The 25322-nt window shown below is 43.2% G+C and overlaps 1 protein-coding gene across 2 annotated transcripts in view; it reads right to left on the bottom strand.

Annotated features, from left to right (window-relative positions):
- Positions 1-14141, bottom strand: part of LOC126354413 (transmembrane protein 198) — a 331011-nt gene extending 316870 nt beyond the window's left edge. For both annotated transcript variants that reach the window (XM_050004032.1, XM_050004033.1), the window contains exon 1: positions 13827-14141. The gene's annotated coding sequence lies outside the window, so the exon portion shown is untranslated. The remainder of the gene's footprint in view (positions 1-13826) is intronic.
- Positions 14142-25322: the final 11181 nt, after the last annotated feature.

The following is a 25322-nucleotide window of genomic DNA, read 5'->3' as shown; positions in this document are numbered from 1 at the left end:
GAAAGATCCGGGCCGTACGGAGGATGTTGCAGTGTTTCCCAACCAAGTCGCTGAAGCGTAGTCTTCGTCCAACTCGCAGTGGGGGGGTGGGGAGGGGGGGGGGGGGGCGCTATCCTTGGATAGCATGGGTCCGTCGGACAGTATTCCGACAGCACGAGGGAAACCGGCAAAGTGAACAGTGGAAACACCCCACATCTCTCCCGCCAAAGAAATACAAAGCTGTTCGTAAAGTTCCAGTAACGTCATGATAACCTTCTTCGACTGCAGGGCCCTTCTGCTCGTAGAGTTCCTCGAGCGTGGAACCACAATCGCTGCGCAGGTCTATAAAGACACCTTGCAGAAACTGCAGCGCTCCAGAAAGTCACCGAGCGGGGTGGCGCAGGACGACGGTTCAATCCTGCGTCCGGCCATCATGATTTAGGTTTTCCGTGATTTCCCTAGATCACTTCAGGCGAATGCCGGGATGGTTCCTTTGAAAGGGCACGGCCGATTTCCTTTCCCATCCTTCCCTAATCCGAGCTTGTGCTCCGTCTCTAATGACCTCATTGTCGACGGTACGTTAAACAGTAATCTCCTCCATCTCCTCCAGAAAGTCAAAACTTCCAGAAATGCTGTCGGACGGAATCATCCTGATGCACGATAACACCTGCCCCACACTGCCAGTCGGACGAAGTCTACGCTTCAGCTCAGATGTTTACCCTTGTCAGTTTCACGTCTTTGGCGACCTTGAGACAGAAATGTATGGACGTTGGTTTCAGTGGGACGTGGAAGTCCGTCAGCGGCTGATCGCGTTCTACGAAACAGGAACTGATCATCTTGTCCCCAGTGGGGAAAATGCCTTAACGCGTATGGTAATCACTTTTGAATGGTTCCATACCATGGTCCCGTTGTGGCGGGTGTTCTGTTTGGATTTGACTGCCCCTCACAGTTATGGGCAGCTACTGATTTCAACATGAAATATTGACCTAGTTAGTACAAAAGCGTCAGAAATGTAAACTTCTAGGTTGAATCCCCATCTAATTGAGCTACAATTTCATCATGGTCCCCCTTGACAAGGAATACAAAACTGCTTCAGTACGTTACATGTTACAATTTATTTAATGTGTTCCTCTTAAAGGGGCTGTTCCACATGCCCTCCATGCGTTTAGGAGACCGTATTGAAAATTAATGACAGAATTTTTATGAGGAAACTCGTAAAGCTTTTTAAATAAACCAAATGTTTTAACATTCTAGACTTTCATTCTTCATGTCTACGTATCTGCAGCCCCCTTTAGCCAGAGGGCTCCGAATTGTAGCGTGTAACATGGCGGTGTGTAATGTAACTGTGTCGGTGCGTGGGAAACAGTTTGCTGTAAGCGAGTTTATAATTCGAAGAGTTCGTACACACATGGAGCACCCTCTCTTTCAGTATGACAACGCCAGACCACACAGAGCGGTAAAACGAAATTTTCTAAGGGGTAAAAACAAAAGAATTTGATTGTGTTACGGTTATGAAACTAAATTATTTCTTTAAAGATCGTTATTACTATCACTATTTCGTGAGACTGTAATGCTAGTTACTAAGTTACCAGTCCTTATCTTATTTTTGTTTCAAACACGATCATTAACTCGTGACACTATTTGGTGGAGGTTAAGGCTTATGAAAGGAACGTATGAACATCGTCTAGTCACACAGTCCACTTTTTACACACAATTTTTTACTTTGTGCTACGCATCTATGACAGTAAAACTGAGACATATATACACTACTGGCCATTAAAATTGCTACACCAAAAACAAATGCACATGATAAACGGGTATTCATTGGACAAATATATTATACTAGAACTGACATGTTATTACATTTTCACGCAATTTGGGTGCCTACATCCGGAGAAATCAGTACCCAGAAAAACCACCTCTGGCCGAAATAACGGCCTTGATACGCCTGGGCATTGAGTCAAACTGAGCTTGGATGGCGTGTACAGGTACAGCTGCCCGGCCACCATTGACCAGACGTTTTCAATTGGTGAGAGATCTGGAGAATGTGCTGGCCAGGGCAGCAGTCGAATATTTTCTGTATCCAGAAAGGCCCGTACAGGCCCTCAACATGCGGTCATGCATTATCCTTCTGAAATGTAGGGTTTCGCAGGGATCGAATGAAGGGTAGAGCCACGGGTCGTAACACATCTGAAATGTAAACACATCTGAAATGTAACGTCTACTGTTCAAAGAGCCGTCAATGCGAACAAGAGGTGACCGAGACGTGTAACCAATGGCACCCCGTACCATCACACTGGGCGATACACCAGTATGGTAATGACGAATACGCGCTTCCAATGTGCGTTCACCGCAATGTCGCCAAACACGGATGCGACCATCATGATGCTGCAAACAGATCCTGGATTCATCCGAAAAATGATGTTTTGCCATTGGTGCACCCAGGTTCGTCGTTGAGTACAGCACCGCAAGCACTCCTGTCTGTGATGCAGAGTCAAAGGTAACCGCAGCCATAGTCTCCGACCTGATAGTCCATGCTGCTGCAAACGTTGTCGATCTGTTCGTGCAAATGGTTATTGTCTTGCAAACGTCCCCATCTGTTGACTCAGGGATCGACACGTAGCTGACGATCCGTTACAGCCATGCAGATAAGATGCCTGTCATCTCGACTGCTAGTGATACGAGGCTGTTGGAATCCAGCACGATGTTTCGTATTACCCTCCTTAACCCACCGATTCCATATTCTGCTATCAGTCATTGGATCTCGACCAACGCGAGCAGCAATGTCGCGATACGCTAAACCGCAATCGCGATAGGGTACAACCCGACCTTTATCAAAGTCGGAAACGTGATGGTACGCATTTCTCCTCCTTACACGAGGCATCACAGCAAACTTTCACCAGGCAACGCCGGTTAACAGCTGTTTGTGTATGAGAAATCGGTTGCAAACTTTCCTCATGTCAGCACGCGGTAGGTGTCGCTACCGGCACCAACCTTGTGTGAATGCTCTGAAAAGCTAATCATTTGCATATCACAGCATCTTCTTTCTGTCGGTTAGATTTCGCGTCTGTAGCACGTCATCTTCGTGGTGTAGCAATTTTAATGGCTAGTAGTGTACTTAAACCTAACTAACCTAAGGACATAACACACATCCATGCCCCTTTCAAAGGAACCATCCCGGCATTAGCCTGAAACGATTTAGGGAAAACACGGAAAACCTAAATCAGGATGGCTGGAGACGGTTTCTGCTCAGTACTCGTGCAATATGTGGATCTGAATATGTTGCAGTGGCCAGTCAAGAACATCTCTGGAATCAGTTGCGTCAGAACTTGAAAATGATGATGTATGTATGCAGACTGAAGTGATGAGTGAAAATTTGTACTGTGGGCAGAATTCGAACCCTGGTCTTCTGCTCACTAAGCAGATCTACTAATCACAATGCTTCCCTGGAACAGTGGCTTTCCATAACTGCGCGGAACTACCTGTGGTTGTGCAAAGCCGGCCGTTGTGACCGAGCGGTTCGAGGCGCTTCAGTCCAGAACCGCACTGCTGCTACGGTCGCAGGTTCGAATCCTGCCTCGGCCATGTATGTATGTGATGACCTCAGATGTTAAGTCCCATGGTGCTCAGAGCCATTTGAACAAATTTATCTTCTTCAGCAACGCTATTTTTTCCAATGTTATTCTGCATTTTGTGTCCACTTCGGTCATCATCAGTTACGAGGGACGTTCAATGAGTAACGTAACCCATTTTTTTCTGAAAGCAGGTTTTTTTTTCAAGAAACGAATACCTCACATTATTTCCCAATGATTTGGCTACAAAACCCTATTTCGCAACATAATCTCCATTCAATGTGAAGGCCTTATGCCACCTTGCCGAGAGAGCCTGTATGGCCGCATGGTACTATTCTACTGGTGGACGTCGGGACCAACGTCTTCCTGCATCAATAACCTCCCCATTATCAACGTACTCGTCCCCGCGGAGTTCATCCTTCATTCGTCCGAACAGATGGAAGTCGGAGGTGCGATATCCGGGCTGTTGGCTGGATGAGGGAGAACAGCTAATGAAGTTTTGTGAGCTCCTCTGGGGTGCACAGACATGTGTGAAGCCTTGTGCTGTCTTGGAGAAGAAGTTCGTTAGCATTTTTGTGACGACGAACACATTCAAGTCGTTTTCTTCCAATTTCCTAAGGGTAGCACACTACACTTCAAACGTGATCGTTGCACCAAGGGAATAACCCCTTCAGAGTCCTGGAAGACGGTAGCCATGACTTTTCTGGCTGACGGTGCGCTCTGAACTTTTTCTTCAGAGGAGGTGTGCTATGGCGCCACTCCATGGATTACCGTTTTGTTTATAGTTCTACATCTACATCTACATCTACATACATACTCCGCAAGCCACCTGACGGTGTGTGGCGGAGGGTACCCTGAGTACCTCTATCGGCTCTCCCTTCTATTCCAGTCTCGTATTGTACGTGGAAAGAAGGATTGTCGGTATGCCTCCGTGTGGGCTCCAATCTCTCTGATTTTATCCTCATGGTCTCTTCGCGAGATATACGTAGGAGGGAGCAATATACTGCTTGACTCTTCGGTGAAGGTATGTTCTCGAAACTTTAACAAAAGCCCGTACCGAGCTACTGAGCGTCTCTCCTGTAGAGTCTTCCACTGGAGTTTATCTGTCATCTCAGTAACGCTTTCGCAATTACTAAATGATCCTGTAACGAAGCGCGCTGCTCTCCGTTGGATCTTCTCTATCTCTTCTATCAACACTACCTGGTGCGGATCCCACACTGCTGAGCAGTATTCAAGCATTAGGCGAACAAGCGTACTGTAACCTACTTCCTTTGTTGTCGGATTGTATTTCCTTAGGATTCTTCCAATGAATCTCAGCCTGGCATCTGCTTTACCGACGATCAACTTTATATGATCATTCCATTTTAAATCACTCCTAATGCGTACTCCCAGATAATTTATGGAATTAACTGCTTCCAGTTGCTGACCTGCTATTTTGTAGCTAAATGATAAGGGACCTATCTTTCTATGTATTCGCATCACATTACACTTCTCTACATTGAGATTCAATTGCCATTCCGTCCACCATGCGTCAATTCGCTGCAGATCCTCCTGCATTTCAGTACAATTTTCCATTGTTGCAACCTCTCGATACACTACAGCATCATCTGCAAAAAGCCTCAGTGAACTTCCGATGTCATCCACCAGGTCATTTATGTATATTGTGAATAGCAACGGTCCTATGACACTCCCCTGCGGCACACCTGAAATCACTCTTACTTCGGAAGACTTCTCTCCATTGAGAATGACATGCTGCGTTCTGTTATCTAGGAACTCCTCAATCCAATCACACAATTGATCTGATAGTCCGTATGCTCTTACTTTGTTCATTAAACGACTGTGGGGAACTGTGTCAAACGCCTTGCGGAAGTCAAGAAACACGGCATCTACCTGTGAACCTGTGTCTAAGGCCCTCTGAGTCTCGTGGACGAATAGCGCGAGCTGGGTTTCACACGACCGTCTTTTTCGAAACCCATGCTGATTCCTACAGAGTAGATTTCTAGTCTCCAGAAAAGACATTATACTCGAACATAATACGTGTTCCAAAATTCTACAACTGATCGACGTTAGAGATATAGGTCTATAGTTCTGCACATCTGTTCGACGTCCCTTCTTGTAAACGGGGATGACCTGCGCCCTTTTCCAATCCTTTGGAACGCTTCGCTCTTCTAGAGACCTACGGTACACCGCTGCAAGAAGGGGGGCAAGTTCCTTCGCGTACTCTGTGTAAAATCGAACTGGTATCCCATCAGGACCAGCGGCCTTTCCTCTTTTGAGCGATTTTAATTGTTTCTCTATCACTCTGTCGTCTACTTCGATATCTACCATTTTGTCAGCTGTGCGACAATCTAGAGAAGGAAGCACAGTGCAGTCTTCCTCTGTGAAACAGCTTTGGAAGAAGACATTTAGTATTTCGGCCTTTAGTCTGTCACCTTCTGTTTCTGTACCATTTTGGTCACAGAGTGTCTGGACATTTTGTTTTGATCCACCTACCGCTTTGACATAGGACCAAAATTTCTTTGGATTTTCTGCCAAGTCAGTACATAGAACTTTACTTTCGAATTCATTGAAAGCCTCTCGCATAGCCCTCCTCACACTACATTTCGCTTCGCGTAATTTTTGTTTGTCTGCAAGGCTTTGGCTATGTTTCTGTGTGCTGTGAAGTTCCCTTTGCTTTCGCAGCAGTTTTCTAACTCGGTTGTTGTACCACGGTGGCTCTTTCCCATCTCTTACGATCTTGCTTGGCACATACTCATCTAACGCATATTGTACCATGGTTTTGAACTTTGTCCACTGATCCTCAACACTATCTGCACTTGAGACAAAACTTTTGTGTTGAGCCGTCAGGTACTCTGTAATCTGCTTTTTGTCACTTTTGCTAAACAGAAAAATCTTCCTACCTTTTTTAATATTTCTATTTACGGCTGAAATCATCGATGCAGTAACCGCTTTATGATCGCTGATTCCCTTTCTGCATTAACTGATTCAAATAGTTCGGGTCTGTTTGTCACCAGAAGGTCTAATATGTTATCGCCCCAAGTCGGTTCTCTGTTTAACTGCTCAAGGTAGTTTTCAGATAAAGCACTTAAAAATATTTCACTGGATTCTTTGTCCCTGCCACCCGTTATGAACGTTTGAGTCTCCCAGTCTATATCCGGCAAATTAAAATCTCCACCCAGAACTACAACATGGTGGGGAAATCTACTCGAAATATTTTCCAAATTATTCTTCAGGTGCTGAGCCACAACAGCTGCTGAGCCCGGGGGCCTATAGAGACATCCAATTACCATGTCTGAGCCTGCTTTAACCGTGACCTTCACCCAAATCATTTCACAATTATGGCCTGTGTTTCATGGCCTGTGACGATGTTCGACAAAAAATTCTCACGATCAGTCTCACAACGCGCAAGCAATTACACGCAGATGGTCGTTCGTTGCTGTTTACGGTCTTGTTAGGTGGCGAGGAACCCAGAGGAGACACGCTTTTCGAGTGCTTCAACTGGTGGACCAGTTTTTCAGCACAACCAACACGGACAACCAGTTGCGCAACGATGTGTCGGATTGTGATCCGTCGATCGCCTCGGTTGACTGTGTCCACACGTTCCACTACTGCAGGAGTCTTAGCTGCTTGCACGCGGCACGCGGGAGATTGGTCAGGTCTGCGCGATCTTGTTACGATGATGACAGACTCCTCGTCCATCGACTCACCGTGCTTTTGGTCACTACCAGATCTCCGTAGACATTCTGAGGGCGCCTATAAATATCTAAGATGCTCTGGTTTTCCGCCAAAATAAATTCTCTGCTGGGAACGCATCTGCATTACAGACGCCATTTTGAAGGATACGTATAGCGCCGACACCAATCGGAGTTTGATGAAACTATGAGTAGCTGAAGCGGGAATATTGCATAATGTCCCACAACAAATTTCGCATTTCTTCAACCTAAATTGGCCGAGAAAAAAGGGTTGTGTTACTTATTGAACGCTCCTCTTATCTCACTCCCAAACAGCAAAACTCATCTACTACTTTTTGTGTCTATTTCCTATTCTGATTCCCTTAGCATCGTCTCATTTCAGTCGACTCCATTCAATTATCCTCGTTTTGCTTCTGTTTATCTTCTTGTCATATACTTCTTTGCCGGCCGGAGTGGCCGTGCGGTTCTGGGCGCTACAGTCTGGAACCGAGCGGTCGCTACGGTCGCAGTTTCGAATCCTGCCTCGGGCATGGATGTGTATGATGTCCTTAGGTTAGTTAGTTCTAAGTTCTAGGCGACTGATGACCTCAGAAGTTAAGTCGCATAGTGCTCAGAGCCATTTCAACCATTTTCTTTCACGAAACTGCTCCGTTTAACAGTACTTTCAAATTCTCTACTCTCTCTGACAGAACTACAGTTTCATCGGCAAACTGCATAGCAGTTGGGTAGGTCGATTAATTTCTTGATTAGAAATGCTTTTATCCTTGGCATTTAGGTAGCTTCTTCTGACGGCTTTAATACTACACTGGTGTCCAAAATTAAAGCAACAAACCGCTACTTCCCCGTCCTGTGTCTAATTCACGACATAATCATAAAATCTGCCAACAAATGCCCACACGATCATGTTCTGCACGGAAGATGACATTCCTGTCAACGAACAAACACGCCAATGATGACATCAGGGAACCTACAAAACGGGATAATGTTTGCCGTGTAGTCCCACATTCAAAATCGCTGTGTACCCAGTCACAGACAGTGCAGAATGGCACAGAGAAGACATCTACCAGGCTCTTTGCAGTGGAGGACCATAGGAACAATGGAAGGAGGACAGATGTAAACTGATGTGGCCCGATGGCTTAATGTGAATCGTTCTGTTGTTTCTCGGATGTGGCGACAGTCTGTAGAGAAAAAAACTGTATCCGAAAGACCAGGACAGGACCGACCACGTGTGACATCAGAAAAAGAGGACAGTTATTTGGCTGTAACGGCACGACGGTACCGTCTTAGTACTGCAAGGCGATTGACATCTGACCTTTCAGCATCCAGTGGAGGTGTTGTATCGAGGCAAACTGGGTGCAGAAGGTTTCGGCAGAGTAGCCTTTATTGTCAGAGATCTGCTCGATTTGTACCTCTGACGTATCTTCACAGAAGGGAAAGTCTAGAGACGAGTCGTCAACATGCCTCCCGCGCGGTCAAACAGTGGGCCAATGTTCATTTCACAGATGTGCCCCGATTTGGTCTGGAGAGTGATTCTCGGATTGGCATCTGGAACAAACGTGGAACACGATTTCGGAACCAAAACATTGTGAAAAGAAACTGATATCGAGGAGGATCCCTAACGGTGTGGGCAGGGGTTGTGTTGACCACTCGAACACTTCTTCATGAAATTGCACGCGTGAATCAACAAGGTTTAACTATTGTTAAGTATCGTGACGAAATCTTGGGACTTCATATGCGGTTGTTGCGAGTTATTATGGGCCCAGACTTCGCATCGATGGGCGATAATGCTCGACCTCATAGGGCACGGAAGGTTGATGTTTTCTTGAATTTCTTTGAATTCCATAGAGCATGTGTGGGGTGTAATAGGAACACAGGTTGCAACACGTCAGCATCCATCAACTACTCTCCAAGATTTGTGAGCAGTTCTGCGGGAAGAATCGTCAATATTGCCTCAACATGAGATTGATGACGTCATTAATAACATGCACCGTCGTTGTCACGCCTGTATTGCTCCCAGAGGTGGTTAAACTCCATGCTGAGCACATTAACCAGTTGTCGGAATGTGTGTGCAAATCCGTTAAGCTGAAAAACAGGAAGAACGTTTTAGTCTACCGTTGTGCATGTTGCAGTTGTTTACGTTCTGTATTCTTTACATTGTACTTTACTATCACCTGTTTATATTATTTTGTGGCAAAATAAACGCAACCTTGCAAAATTTCCTCTTGTTGCTTTAAATCTGGACACCAATGTATATTACTTCACACTGACATCTCATTTTTACCGCAGTAACACTACTCATATTACAACGAGAAAGGCAGTGTACTGGCTTAAACTTTAATATTCAATGCACTTCAGTACTAACGCAGAATGCAGTACATGATAGTCCTAAAGAAAGCCTCAATTGTTTATAAATATAAGACAAATATTGTAATCAGTCTCAAGGAAGGAATTCATCCCGTGGAACGCACTGATGAACATATACCATGCTCCTATCAACGAACGCAGCGTAAACCGAAATTTTAAACTGAATATATGAGGTGCAGAGCATGCCTGGGTGATATTACATTACAGATTAAATCCGTTTTCCTCGACAAGTTTTAGTGTTTCGTCACAGCAAAGGCTTACATGACAAATGATACACATTTTTGGGTCGCTACTTTCAAGATGCAACCATTCTGAAAGTCGTCGATTGTGTTTTCAAGGAGACAAGTTTAATTCATATGAGGACAGCTTTGGTGGGATTTAAACGAAAATGGCACATTCGTACTTAAAGTCCAGTCGCTGATGCTGCCATTGATTGAACGAGAATGGGGGAGGGAATTTTCTGTGTCCGTTTCAAAGGAACCATAGCGGCATTCGCCTTAAGCAATTTAGAAAATCCACGGAAAGCCTGAATCTGGACGATAGTACGAGGATTTGAACCCAGATCCTTCAGAATGACTTAACATTGCAGTCGCTCAGCAGGTTGAAGGCTTCTGTTCGGCCACTCGTCGATGGGTCAGATGTGGTAACTGACGGCAACAAATCGCGTTAAAAATGATTTACATCGTGTAATCATCGCACAGACTCCCGTATGGGGGGGGGGGGGGGGGGCATTGAAAGAGGCATCTCTGGAATTACGTCGCCAGGTCTGGATGGAATTTCAGTTCATTCTTACAGAGAGTACTCTTCTGCATTGGCTCCTTATTAAGCGTGCGTTTACAACGAATATCCCAGCGCAAAGTCTCTAAAAGCACTCCGTCTTCAGGCCACGAGTGGCCTATCGGGACCATCTGACCGTCGTGTCATACTCAGTGGAGGATTCGGATAGGAGGGGCGTGAGGTCAGCACACCGCTCTCCCGGTCGTTATGATGGTATTCTTAACCGAAGCCGCTACTGTTCGGTCGAGTAGCTCCGCAATTGGCATCACGAGGCTGAGTGCAACCCGAGCAAAGTCTCTAGCGACTGGAAAGGAGCGCAGGTAACTCCTGTATATAAAGGGCTTATTTCAATAGTGGTAAAAGTCCATTACCTCCACTTTTCTGCCTATAATGCTTCTGAAATTAATGATCTAAACAAACGGAAAGAAAGGTTCATCTCTAACAAGAAGCCATATGCTTGAATATTTCTAGTCTCTCAACTGCAGATTTTTCAGCGCTCATTTAACTTTAGGGCTCTGTATCTCAAAATGGACAAAAATGGACTTGTGCCACTATTGAAATAAGCCCTTCATATGATGAGGGTAAAAGAAAGAGCCCGCAAAATTACAGACCAATATCCTTAACACTGGGTTGCTGCAGAATTCTTCGGCATATTCTAAGTTAGAATATGACAAATTTCCTTGAAACAGTAAAGCTTCTGTCCGCAAATCAGCAAGATTGAAAAAGCATCGTTCCTACGGAACTCAGCTTGCTCTTTTCTCGCACAATGTGCTGCGAATCACGCATGAAGGCTAACGGCGAAATTCCATATCCCTGTAATCTCGGCAAGCGTTTGACACGGTGAGGCACTACAGACTTAACGAAGGTACGAATATACGGAATAGCTTTCCATATATGTAAATGACTCTAAGACTTCTAAAGCAATTCAACCGACTAAGTTGTTCTCGACGGAAAGTGTTCATCAGGGGACACGGCTGACGGCAAAGCTGCTTCAGAGAAGTGTGATAGGACCGTTCTTGTTCTCTGTATACATAAATGATTTGACGGATAGGAAGAGCAGTAGTCTGTGACTGTTTGCTGATGATTCTGTAGCGTCGTCATGTGGCTGTAGGAGAATGCAGAAGGAAGGCCAGAATTTCTATTTTGTATTATGACTGGCAGTTTGCTCTAGATGTGGAAAAATGTACGTTAATGCAGATAAGTGGAAAACAATGCAGTATTAGTGGCGTGTTGCCTGGAAGTCACTTCGATCAAATATCTATGTTTAACGCTGCAAAGCGACATGAAATGGAATGAGCATGACAGGTTGACTAAAGGGAAAATGAATGGCCGACTTCGTTTGCAGAGATAATTCGAGGAAAGTATAGCTCATCCATAAAGGGGATCTCGTACATATCACTTGTGTGAAGCACGCTCGAATTCCACTCGAGTGATTGGGAACCTCACAATGTTAGATTAAAGAAAGACATCGAAGGATTCACAGGTGTGCTGCTAGAGCTGTTACCGGTAAGTTCGATCATCATACGAGTACTACGAAAATGCTGCGTGAACTCAAATGGATATCCCTGGAGGGTAGAAGACGATCTTTTCGTGAAACACGGTTTAGTTTCATATAATTGAACGATGTTATCAAAAAGGAGGCCTCTTGTTACTAACAAAATATGTATATAACTTACCCCTAGAGATAGTAAACGTTTGACGTCTCCCGGAAAGTCTCTCTTGGTAAGATAATTCGTTGTAGAACTGCCTGACTTTTCTGTTTACGCTTCAATGGGTAGACACTTTTGGATATACTCCGATATCAAGACAACAGCCCTGATGTCACGCATGCATGGGTTGGCATCACGGCATAGCACAACCATGCGAAGCTAAATGAATTCCGCAGAATAGACTGGGATTTAATCAACAGGCGCGCCGCTAAACAGATTCATGGAACACTCAGGAAACAAGTGGTTCTCGTTTAATAGAGGCCACTGTGAAAGCTTAGAGATACAGGGGGAAACAACGGGAGCTTCTAGTTCACACTTTGTATTGCGTTTAACTGCTTGTAAAACAGACGCGAGAGCCAGGAAATGCAAGTGGTCTTCATCACCTTCGGAACAACAGAGCATTAATAACAAGTGATGTGAAAAGGGCGCGTCGACGATGCGTTGCACGAGTAATATCGGTATCAACGGGTGAGCATAAATTACCAGGTCCCGCGCACTCAGTCATCATGCAGGATACATAGGGTGTGATAATTCATATTGCTATTATTGGGTCTGTACAACATATGTAAGGTAAAACAATTTAAATGGCAAACATGTATTAATTCAGTTACTTGTCGTTCGGTTCGCAAATTCTTAGCCTTGCTATTGTTGGTTCTTAACGCTATCGCGTCTGTAAAGTGTAAAGGCACAATGGAAATGAGCATGGAGTGAAATTAGCTAGAAAGGCCTATACCAGAAACCGCACATGGTCAAATATAACCGTTATTATACAATAATTCACAGGCTACTGCTTGGAGTACTGCGTGTATTTGCGCACACCTTTTATTTTCGTAATTGTTGGCGTTGTAATTGGAACTGACAGACTATTGGCAAAGAATTGACATTGAACTGGCTGAAGATAGCCTTGTAAGCCGAAAACCGGTTAACAATAAAAGTAATAATGTAGAACAAAAGCAAACTGGTCCTTTTTATATATTAAAGTATTGAAAAATTATTTAACCTATACCAATCAAACATTCGCAATTTCTAACGCATTTCTCTGCTTTTTGCTTAATAATTCGGAGATTCTGCTGCCTGTCCATCAGGTAATACGTCAGATGAATCTGGAACACCGTGCTTACTACTACCTCCCAGCATCTTTCTAGGCGCTAATGTTCCTCCAGTCAGCCGTTCTCGTAGAAGACGCAGGCCTCTTGAATGGTCTTCCCGTAATGAGGATGAAAGTGAATAACACACAGTTCCATTCATAAATAATAATAAACGGAGCTGATATCTGGCATATTGATATTTCTGCAAGTTGACGTGTTTCTCAATAAAGCTCTGCCTTTAAAAACATCTACACTACTAGCACATGATGGTCAATCTGTGACATTTAAAGTAATATTCAACGTGTATTCATCGATACTAATGGACTTCGGCAGCTGACAAAGAAACAACAATGTAACAGGCAATAACATCTGTGTATTTGCTCATGCTAGAGACGGAAACAACGAAAGCTCTCAGTTTCGTAAAGGAAATAAGCTAATAATATGGATTAGAAGTCATAATATACGAAAATCTACGTTGAAAGGGATGTAGCAAGTTATTTCTTAGACGGGTCAATATAAGTACTGGGTGCTTCTAATAAAACCAAAGTCTTTCTTTGTTAATAGCCTTTGTAATAACTGATAAGAGGGGAAAAAATGCTAATATTCGTGTGTTGCATATGTACAAAATTACAACTGCTAGGTTACCTCAGCAATGCAGCAACTGGGGTGCCATCAGAAAGCAGAAAAGCATCCTCCACCCTCTGTCTTCCCCACCGACAACGGTCTTCGTGCCGGCCAAGAGACTGCTACAAAAGCGCCGAACAGTAGCTTGTGGTTCAGTAATCCACGAACAGACGCGCGTTGCGCTGAGAAACCCGGGCGGGCAGTAAGTAGTCTGTGTCACCAGCGTCGTGGTTCCAGTCGTATGTGAGAAAAGTTCACCCGCCACCTTCCCCCGAGAGGCGCGGCTAGCCGGACTCGGCGGACCTGCGGCGGATCGCGGCCCGTCTCGGTACTCAACGGCGGTATTGACTCCCAGCTTTGCTTTCCCGCCGGTAGAGCTCACCACCACCGCATCGGGAGCACGACACGCCAAGTCCTAGCGGACCCCGCGCGAAGTATCAGCCCGAAGAGTAATCGAACGACTAATTTAATACTGCGCCGTGACACGGACGAACGAATTCACTAGTTGGAACGTGCCTATTTCCACAGAGAGCAAAATAAATGTCACAAGAATCTACAATTGTGAATAACCTCCTCGAGGTACACACTCAGGACGCAGTGCACCATGATGCTTTATGAGAATCATATTACCAGTGAACTTGGGAGAAAAAAGAGCGTTTCTGTAATGCGATATGTCTCCAATCATTTATTTAACAGCTTTATGAATGGTTGAAAAAAAGTTAACTCTGTACACTCTGTTTTATTCACAGCTTACTTCAGCTGTGATTCCTGAAAATACTTTCAGCACTTCGCCGCCTACACGAGGAGTAGGAACTGATGGGTCGTGACGTGGTCTCTACAAAATCAAAACCTTCTGGGTAGCAGTCATTCTGCCATCCGACAGGAGTGTAGATTCTCACAAAGACTTTTGGGAGCTGTGGTAAGAGGCTTATTGGTCGTTAGCTACCAGGTCAGGCGAGAGTGGGTTCTTCTGTGGCTTGGTGATTGGGATGTCCGCGTGCTTTAGGCAGCTGGATATTGCCCAAAGCTGAAAATGGAAGTTAAAGGTGCTAGCTAGCCACGTGATCATTGTCACCAAGGCGTTGCTTGATCATTTGGTTGGGCCCATTGACTTTTCTTGCTTTTAGACAATTGAGTTACTGTACCTTGTTCTCTTTGTCCGCCATAGTGGGGGCAAACACGCCTGCAAATTGTGCAGTCAAATAATTTAGTAGCCGCAGCAGCGAACAGCTGAATGTGAACAGGACTGTTTGGATTGTTAGTGAGTTGGACGACGGTAGCAACGTGTTTGCCAGAGTTAGCATTTCTGCCTGTCTCACTGATTGCATCATGGTCTCCCATATGGAGTGACAGCTTTTGTTGGACTCGTCGTAGCAATCATTTGGCAGCCTACGACGTCATCTCACCACTTAATTGATATTGTTGCTATCCTGTCTGTCTACGTGCTTCAGTGGCTGTCTGAATCTCTCATTTCTTCATTTTCAGGCAGCTTTCAGTGATAGGGTTTAGAGCCAGTAACAACTGCCTCACAAGGCTGCACTGGTTGTTGTGGCGTAGGGAGTAACCACCAAGGGGACTGCAAGGGAACTGGCGGTGATGAGGTCACGTTAGCTGGGGGCAGGTGTCTCCGGTCTGTAGATGACTGTTAGACAGTAGGCTACCAAAACGACATCCTGCTAGTCAATGCCTGGCTTTGGTGGAGGTGGGCTATCTAGATACATGTCCAGTACATCCTCAGATGACAGCACATGTCTAGTTGTGGGGACTGTTGCAGTGTGAGACATCACCATTGTGTGCAACATCCAAGACATCAGGCTGTCTATGCTGCGATAATATTTTCAGCTTGCATGGTACAATGACGATAGTGTTGTACCTCCCTGCAGCTCTCAGTAGCTATTGATATTTATTTTAGTAACCATGGAGTTCCAAGATCATCATTTGTGTCAAAGTCTCCACCAAAGATGATGCCACACCACAGCAGTAGAACTTTGATGTTGGTGGACTCCATGTCACTGTGGGGCTCTATATAAGCAACGATAAAAAAAACTCACCCACGGAAGTTCTTACTGTCGATGCCTGTGGGTTTCAGGACATAGAAATCTGCATCCGATCATTCAGACTTAGGTTTTCTGTGATTTCTCTAAATCACTCCAGGCAAATGCTGTGGTAGTTCCTTTGAAACAGCAAAGTCAATTTCCTTACCCGCCCTTGGAACAACCCGAGCTTGTGCTTTGTCTCTAATGACCTTAGTGTCTACAGGATGTTAAACGCTCATCTTTGTTGCTTTCTTTACGACAAAGGGTTGTGTGAGGTTGTGTTGCAAAGGCATGCAAATGTATATGTATATGGCAGTCATCTCCTGCTGTGATAGCATTCATAGTATGCCACTTGCAGATTTATGCTCACGTTTTGGTATGCCTCTGTGATGTTGGACACACGACTTTTCTCCTGTTGCAGGAATTGCCAAAATTCACTGCCTTTGGTTCTTATTCTGCTTGCATTCCAGTTGCTCACAGTTAGTCCTATTAGTCTAACAGCCTTGGTGGGAAGGAGTGGTGGATTTATAGCCGCTATCAGCTGCAGGGTAGGTCTGATTGAGTTTAGTCAGAATGTTGGTTTTGGCCTTCCCCCACAACAGCAAGGCTGTCTGTATGGCTGTCAGTGTTTTGTGCTGCACCAGTCCAGTCAGCACAATGGGCGATTAGAGTGTATGGTGGCAGCCTGAGCAGTGACATACACGAGCACCACAGGAAACTGGCTGCTGTACTGGTCATGTGATGGGAAGGCAGCAAATGCTGTGAGGGAGTGTGTAGTGGCTTGGCGAGGGACAGCTGGGTGGTCAGTGTACTCTGTGGTTTTGGGTTCTAAGGTCTCAATGCTTCTGGAGAGGTAGAACATACAGATTTCTGTCAAGTGGCATGCACTGGGAGCTACAAACAGTAGTTTTGCCGTGGAGTGCAGCCTCAAAACTCACTTCAGCACCTGCAGCATTGGCCTTGGGAGGGTGTGGTTGTTCGGCTCATTGCCCCTGCAGCCTCCACAGCTGGCTACATGTTTCTTCACTTACAAGACACACACTGGTGAAGGATTTGCATCAATCTCCAGTGTTATGCCTTCCAGCAAACTTGACACACTGCACAAGCATGCCCTAGTGTCTCTGGATGTGACCATATACTCAATAGCAGTAGCTTGCTTCAGTTGTCACTTTGGATCTGTATTGTAATGTCAATACCCATGTAGTCCCATAAATTTGGCCAATCTGCAGTTTTCTGGAATGTTATTGGTCACAACTTGTAACGCTGCGTCTTCTGACGACTTTAACTTTGGGCAGCAAGCTGACCACAATTCCTTCTTCATTTCACGTTCTCTTTAAGCATTTAAAGGCTACTGTCGTGCAAAATGCCCCTAATAAGCGTAACTTGCTTGTCCTGTTGCAACTGATAGGTGTGCTACTTCTCAGGTCACACTTAATATAGTCTTCTTTGTTGTTATCAGGGACTGTTTATAAGTCTTTGCATGCTAGCCTTACACTCATGTCACCCTGTTGTTGCCACTGAGAATAGTACCTAGGGATTTAAATTCGTCTTTGAAACTTGTTATTTTGACAAATACACACACACACACACACACACACACACACACACGCGCGCGCGCATGCGCATGCACGGCTTCCCCTAGGTTAAGTGATTGGTGCAATGCATTTTTTGTTTTGGTTGCAAAAGGATGGGTGATCACAAGTTCATTTACTAAGGCCATTTTGCTTGCTGTGACCCAGCTGTTGGGATCTGACACTGATGAAATGTTACTGTTGTGCTTTACTGCATTCGTACTGTCAGCAAAAGAGAGCTGCTGGGAATGACTGTTTTTCCTTGAGTTTTGAATGGTTGGCATGGACAGGTTATCAGCCACGGAAACCAATGTTAAGTTGAGTAAAACTTCTAATTGTACCTGATTTTGCTTGGTACGTCAGACACCACAATAGCATCAGACAGAGCTACCAAGAGCTTGTCTTCTTCTCTCACATCTTCTGCTGGTGATTCATGATAGTGAAAGAGGGGAGGGAAGAAAAGTTTTATACAGCATGCAGGATGGCCCAACACAAACAGATTCCATGCACTGACATGCATCACTACAGAATGGCTGATTTCAGCTGTGCCTGGTGCAGTGATGCTTTGTGACATTTCGGTTTGCGACTCAGGGTAAATGCATGAATTTAAATAATCAGAATAGCACAATAATGTTCTTAGAATTCCCTCTGCTTGAAATAATTACAGTAGCTGAACAACAAATGTTTTCTGCTGACCTGATGTCGTTAATTATTCCACCTTCAAAGTGCAGATATGGGATTTCAATGAAGCCATCAAAGCAAAGCGAAGCAGACAATATACACGCAACTTTCTGCACTGAAGTACATGCTTATGTGACAATTTGCTTGGCAAAAGGCGGAGTATGACACTGACAAACCAATATCACTTTTTGAAAATATGATTAGTGTGACATTAGATATTGGAGTGCTTGACTGCAGAACTGATGTTAAATGTGAAAAAGTGGCTTTAGTCAGATGTGCATATTTTTCTGTTTAACTTTGGCCACTTCACTGAAATTCCACATGTGCACTTAGAACAGCTGTGCAGCACTATAAGATAAGTAGCAAAATTTTGCTCTGGTAGTGTAATTTTTTGAAGCAGAGGGAAGTATAGCAGCAGGTCACGATACTGAAATACGCATTTCTGGTCATATTATATCAATATTTTCACACAATTGATACACCTTGTTGAATATCAACAATGTAGGAAAAGACAGATTGCAGCTTGGACCAGAATGCATGAAATGTGCTAGCATGTGTGCATGAACTGTGTGTATTTCTTTTTCTGATGAAGGCTGTGACCAAAAGCTTATGTGTAAGTGTCTTAATTGTGCCTGTCTGTAACTTAATGTGTCATCTTTACAGTAAAGGGCAATCTATCTTTCCTACATTAAATAACATTTTGTTTCTTTGTGTTGCCAAAGTTCCTCTCTTAGGCCTCAAATATGTGATCATTCAAAAGTGTCTCGTGATAAGGTGTACAGTTTTGGATGCAAAAGGCTCATGCCACTGTTTTTGGGATGTGCGATTTATATCCTGAGCACATTTTCACGTGTCTCCAAGAATTCATAATTACGCTGTTCACTTGTTAGTGAGAATTTTGTATACTACCACTGAAATGCTAGTATTTAGATACAATTACACTAATGCTTTGCAAAAAAATTAGTGGCATTCTCGAAGCTCTACGTAAGTTCCACAATACTCATCATCACTGCAGTTAAATGCACTGGGTACGGTCCAAGTGCAGTGGTAAATAGAGCATCACAGTAGGAGCATATAGTGAACACATCCACTCCACTTGGTGACTCAGCATAAATGACTGTCTTCTGTTGTGTGTTTTCTCATTTCCCTTGCATCCTGCTGTCTGTCTGCTTTAAGATGACAGTATGCAGGTGTGGGTTTGGTGGCAAAGGGGAAGGGGGAGTGTAAGTATTTATAGCTGCAATGTTGTTAAACCTCTTTAAAAATAGGAACTGTCAAGTGAGTTTCACATTCTGTACGTGTACAATTTCATATTGTGAAAATATAGTAACAAGGTGGCAGGGCATTCATACATGGCAGGAAATAAAATAAAAATATAAGCTACAGTCTTTCGCCAAATAACTCTACATATTTCAGTGCTGTAAAATAAGCTGAAGCCTGTCACCAACTAACCTGTATACGCCAGTTTCGAGTGTTTAACTTAAATTACCAAAATTTGGAGCCACAGCACGAAAGTTCTACTAAGTCCAATGTGATGTGCCACAGGAATAATTCAGACTTTCTTGCCATGGCAGACTGATTTTTACTTGTAGGTCTGAAACTTGTACTTCTGCACTTACTTCTACAAAATTCTACACTGCGATATTCCAGCTGCCCATAATTTGTATTTGTAACTTCTACTCAACTTACTGACTCAAGTAATATGTGAATCCTACTCAGGTAACTCCTTGTTCACACACAGTCTCTCACTCTGCACAGCCAGCCCCAATGTACCAGTATCCCCAGTCTGTCTCCAAATCTCGTACTTTCAGCGTCTAAAAAATAAAAAAAAGCTATACTAAAACTTTTGATGTCACAGTGTGCCACTTTCAAAGGCATATCTACTAATGCCAAGCAGTGCAGTGTTTGCATTTGCTGTTTGGTTTCAGCAATCATTTATTATTTTCATCTTATCGTAAATTACTATGGTTAAATTAATTTAAAAATGTCGTTAAAATGTAGCATGAGCCCATTCGTCTCCAAAGCTTTTTTCCTGCTCTTCCTACTGATAATTATCATTTGTTCCTAACTGCAATAATTCTTGCTGAATATTTAAATTAATCATATCTAAGACTTAAAGTCTGATTAATCCTATGAAATGGCCATCACCCATTTTTTATAGATATATTGTATAATACTATTGTTCTCTTCAGTATTATATAATTTCCTGTTGTGATTTGTTAATTCACTCCAAAATCAATTATGTCCTTTTTAACTCCAGTTATGTCAAATAAATGTTTGAATTTTGTGTATTAATCAAACTTTTTATATACCATTTGCTATTGTGAAGCGGGCCATTGATCATCATCAAGATTACAGTTGTGACATTTTTTTATGTGAAAGTATTTAATGTCTGAAGTAAATATTAAAATTTACTCTTAATTTTTGTTAAGACTCAAACCAATGAAAAGTGCTCCTGCTTTACACAGTTTGAATATTTTTCTGTGTCGAACGGTGTTTTTGGCCATTGAATACTGCCTATAGGGGTTTAAGTTATTGTGTCTTTCTACTCATAGGATACTGAAATGGCAGCATTCTCTGGCAGCATCCAGCAGCAGCTCTCATGCGCAATCTTGGGCGACAAACTTCTGGGACACGTTATACACTTGTGCAACGCACGCTTTATCAGTAGTGGCTCACGTGCTTAGGGTCTCTGACCGTCAACATGGACATCTGAGCTCTCACTGGGCCACACCCATCCTAACTCAGGCTTGCCTATCACAGTTTATTCAATATTATACAGAGTGAAAATTAGTATATGGTCAGGGTATACAGGTAGTGCAGTAACTCAACATGGCATGGGCTTAAGTCGCTGGAAGTCCACCACAGAAATATTGAGCCATGCTCCCTCTACACCTGTTCATTATAGCGAAAGTGTTGCCAGTGCTGGACTTTGCACTAAATGACCTTTCAATTTTTTCCTACAAACGTTCTATGGGTGGCTATATCATACCCTCAAATTGTCCATAATGTTCTTCAAACCAGTTGCGAACAATTATGGCCCTGTGACATGACATCATTGTTTCTGAACATGAAGTCCAAGAATGGCTCCAGGTGGTCTTCGGGTTGCTGAACATAACCATATCCAGTCAGTGATCAGTTCAGTTGGACCAGAGGACCCAGTCCACTCCAGGTACACAGCCTACACCATTATGAAACCACCACCATCTGGCACAGTGCACTGCTGACAACTTGGGTCCATGGCTTCATGGGGTCTGCACCTTATTCCCTCAACCCTACAATCAGCTCTTACCAACTGAAACAGGGACTCATCTGGCCATAGCCCATTAATGCCAAATTCTGGTGCACTGTCTTAACGGATATGATCACTGTACATCCCACATTGATTTAAGTTGTTATTTCACACAGTGTTGCTTGTTTGTTAGTGCTGACAACTCTATGCATATGTCACTGCTCTTGGTTGTTAAGTAAGGCTGTCTGCTGCTGTGTTGTCCTTGGTTGAGAGGTAATGCCTGGAATCTGGTAATCCTGCCACACTCTTGACACTGTGGATCTCGGAATATTGAAACTCATGACTTCTGTCACCTCCATGTCATTTTAGTACTGTTCAAAACATTGCCTCGCTGCCACTCCCCCTCCCCCCCCCCCCCCCCCCCCAAAAAAAAAACCAAAGAATAAAGTTTATCACTTACCAAAGCCCAACCAATATTTGATGTGTGAATATTAACATAAAAACATACATTTTGTTTTTGAGTGGTACTCTGGTATTAAGTCATTTTGAATGGTTCTCTGGTATTCAGTCAATTGGCTTCATCCATGTGGTGCCATTTTCAGTCCTGATGACTGGTTCATCTTCCATTATACATCCTTTCCCTCTTGCTGTTGATCACTGGCCTGCAGTTGCATGCCCAGTTTCATTGGTGAGGTGGCCTTAGTACTTCAAATGTACCACCTTTGCTCCAGCAGTGTCCGAAATCAGCTGGTGGGGTCTTGACTGAGAATTGCAGCTCATATAAAAGTAATCAAGTAACAGAAAATCTTAAAATTAACAATTTATTTATAGAAGATATGAACTTATGATGAAGAGAGATTAAGTTTTCTAAAATGACACAGTTCTTGAAGCTTAAGAAGGAGAAATAGGAAAGTACATAGATCTGTATTAGAGATCCCACCACCTAGCTATTGCGGGTGTGACATTTCAGCAAATCATTAGGCCTGTCACATTCAAGTTAGTGCTCAAAATATAACTTGAATATTCATTTGATGAATTTGTGTGTACAGACTATATTTGTGTTACTCTTATATTACATTTGTTAAAGGTCATATGAGCTTTACACGGGGCATAAACAGTGTATTATCTGTGCACCTCTGACTTTCTTATTTCTCCTGTTATGTGGATGATGTTTGTATTGTCTGTAAGGCAAAACTTAATCTAAGTTTAATAACACATTATATCATTTTCACTACATGTATTACTAGGCTGAATAAACCATTATATCATTTAAATTGTGGAGAATACAAAAGATATTCCTACATATATCAAAATATTTTATTACTGTAGATCCATTTCTGTGCTCCTTAAATTTGTCTTAATTCACAACTAGGTCTATGTATTAAACTCACTGCCTGTACCTGAGTATGTTTCTGTGTGTGTGTGTGTGTGTGTGTGTGTGTGTGTGTGTGTGTGTGTGTGTGTGTGTGTGTGTGTGTGTGTGTGTTTTGAAAGTTTATATTGTGGCAGTCTTTTTGTTGTGCCTATCTGCAACTTAGCATCTCCGCTAAATGGTGAGTAGCAACTATACTTTTTATAATAGTGTCCTGGATTTTCCATTGTTTGATTCATGTAAGGTTATCAGTTATGTCATTCAGTATGCACCAATCATCCTGCTGTAGTAGAATTTCTCCTATGTTGTCATACTCAGCTCGGGGTATGACTGTCACAGTGAAAAGTGATGTATTCCAGAACTCCCAGTTCTCCGCAAGTGGGTGTTCAGCCGAGACCAAACAGATGGAGGTGTTCTGGGTAAAACCATGGGTCATGAGGAAATGGAGCATGCCACGTAAAGTATCTGTATGTTTTAGCCTCATTCATTCCGTGATGTTTGGGAAAAAAGTGTAGACATGATGCCCCTTTTCTGTCAAATACCATTCTCAATGCCAAGTACACACTGAGGCACACTCTCACCATGTATAGTGTCTCCACTGATGATGTGCCAAAGGCAACCGACATCCTGAGCAGAACACTTCTTTAGCCATATCTCAGAATTATTGTGTGTAGCATGCTGTAGCCAATGTGCAAAGGCACTCGCTGCAAAGAATACTATGGATTCAAATAGTACAGAACGATGTGTGTGTATTGTCTTTATGGGCTGTCTATATTTTGTAGTATTTAGTCTTGCTAATTTATTCATTATTTTCACTGCTTTGTTTATCTGTCAGCGAAGTCCAGTTTGTCGTCAATGTGTAAACCTAGGTACCTTGATACCCTTTTGCTTTGCAAGGTTGTGTTATTTAGGTTGAATCTGGGGCTTCTTATAAGTTTGCCTCTCACTTACAAGTGCACCATTTTATTAGCCACAACAGTTAGTTTATTCTTGTTACACGGTTCATTGGAGTTTATGAGGAGATGCATAGTGTTTTGTTATCAGTGTTTTCTTGAGTTTGTTAATACTATTACGAGCAAATCATCAGCGTATGCTACTAATATCATTGGCTCAATCACAACATCCCAGAATATGAGTCCACATATGGACCCCTGTGGGCATCTATTGGTGACTTTCTTGACCACCCTTCAGTGGTCTGCTCGTCATTCTACAACTCTGTAGCTATGATATAAAGCTGTTGGGATTTGCATTTCTCTTAACTTCGTGAACAGTGCAGGTCAGCAAAGGTCGTCAAAAGTGCCAGATATATATTAGTTAATATTGCCATCACGTATTTGTCCTGTGCCCTCTGAGTTCCCTAATCACTGCACTGTCAATAGACTTGTGTAGCCTGAACACATACTGATGTGGAAGAGGCCATGAAGCTGTCTGTGAGACTGTAGTCTTACATAGTAACCTTCCTTGGACCTTGCGTAGTACATTCTGTAGACAGATTGGTTTGTATAATTTTGGGTCTGTTGAGTCCTTGGCCTGTCATTTTTTAATAATCACTGCATTAGCCATCTTCCAATAGATGGGTATTTTCCCTTTCTGTAAAGAGTTGTTAAGTAAGTGCATCAGGTAGGGGACAATCAGTGGTGCAGCAGTTTTAACAGTTTCTGAGTGGGCTCCATCTGGGACTGGAGATTTTCTGTCTTTTTAGTTTCCTAATTGCCAGCACACTCACTAATGACTGAAAGTAGTAGTGATTCCACCATTTATGTAGTTAATGTCCATTTGTCTGTGTGGGTATTCGTCTGATAGTAGCTTGTTTAGCAGGTACTCTGCTGAGCACCTCCAGTCCTACGTCATTCTTTTGAAGGGCTCTCCCCATCTTATTCTAGAAGCTGGTCCTGAGAAAATTGTCCCAATGGTCCTGCCTAGTTTTTTGTAATTTGTCTTTGTATCACGTAGTTGGGTTTCAAAGTATTGTTGAAGTCTGACTTTCTTTACCTTGTGTTGTCTTCACTCATGGGTAGTATTATCTTTTGTCTTGTGAGTCATTCCTTAGTTTTGTTGAAAATGTTGACCACGGTATACTCTGCTTCTGTCACAGATTTGTGGAATCTAAGCTTTCTGTAGTAGCTCAGTTAATGTGTGTGCTCCACAATCAATACTTCCTCAGATGGGTGTCCAACGGAAATTATTCTATAGTATTTTTTCGTATCTGCCAGTTTGTGTTGCTCAGCAGCAGTCATGGGTGGTGTTGAGTGAGTGTGTTTGTGTTTATGTGTGTACAGTGTGTATAATTATTGCACTATAATCACTGTGTGTTGCTCTGTCATGTACTTGCCAATCAATGATATGTGTTGCAGCTGTTCCATTTGCTAATCAAATGTCTATATTACTGATGCCTCCGGCATTTTCGTGGTATGTTGGTACCCATTTATGATGTCCATTATTAATGATCCTTTGGCATCTGTCCTATCAGCACACCAGAGAGCTGTGTGTGTGTTTATGTTTATGAGGATGAACAGTCTTTTGCCCCTGGAGGAAGCTGCTATTTCCCTAACAGAGTTTGCGAAGGGGTCTGTGTCATGAGTACTGTACGTATAATATGACTATCCAGGATTCCTTTCCCAGTGA

This window comes from Schistocerca gregaria, chromosome 3 (assembly GCF_023897955.1).
Source record: "Schistocerca gregaria isolate iqSchGreg1 chromosome 3, iqSchGreg1.2, whole genome shotgun sequence".
In the NCBI taxonomy this organism is placed as follows: domain Eukaryota; kingdom Metazoa; phylum Arthropoda; class Insecta; order Orthoptera; family Acrididae; genus Schistocerca; species Schistocerca gregaria.
The sequence above is the reverse complement of the archived record's forward strand: the minus strand, read 5'-3'. Positions and strand labels throughout refer to the sequence as shown.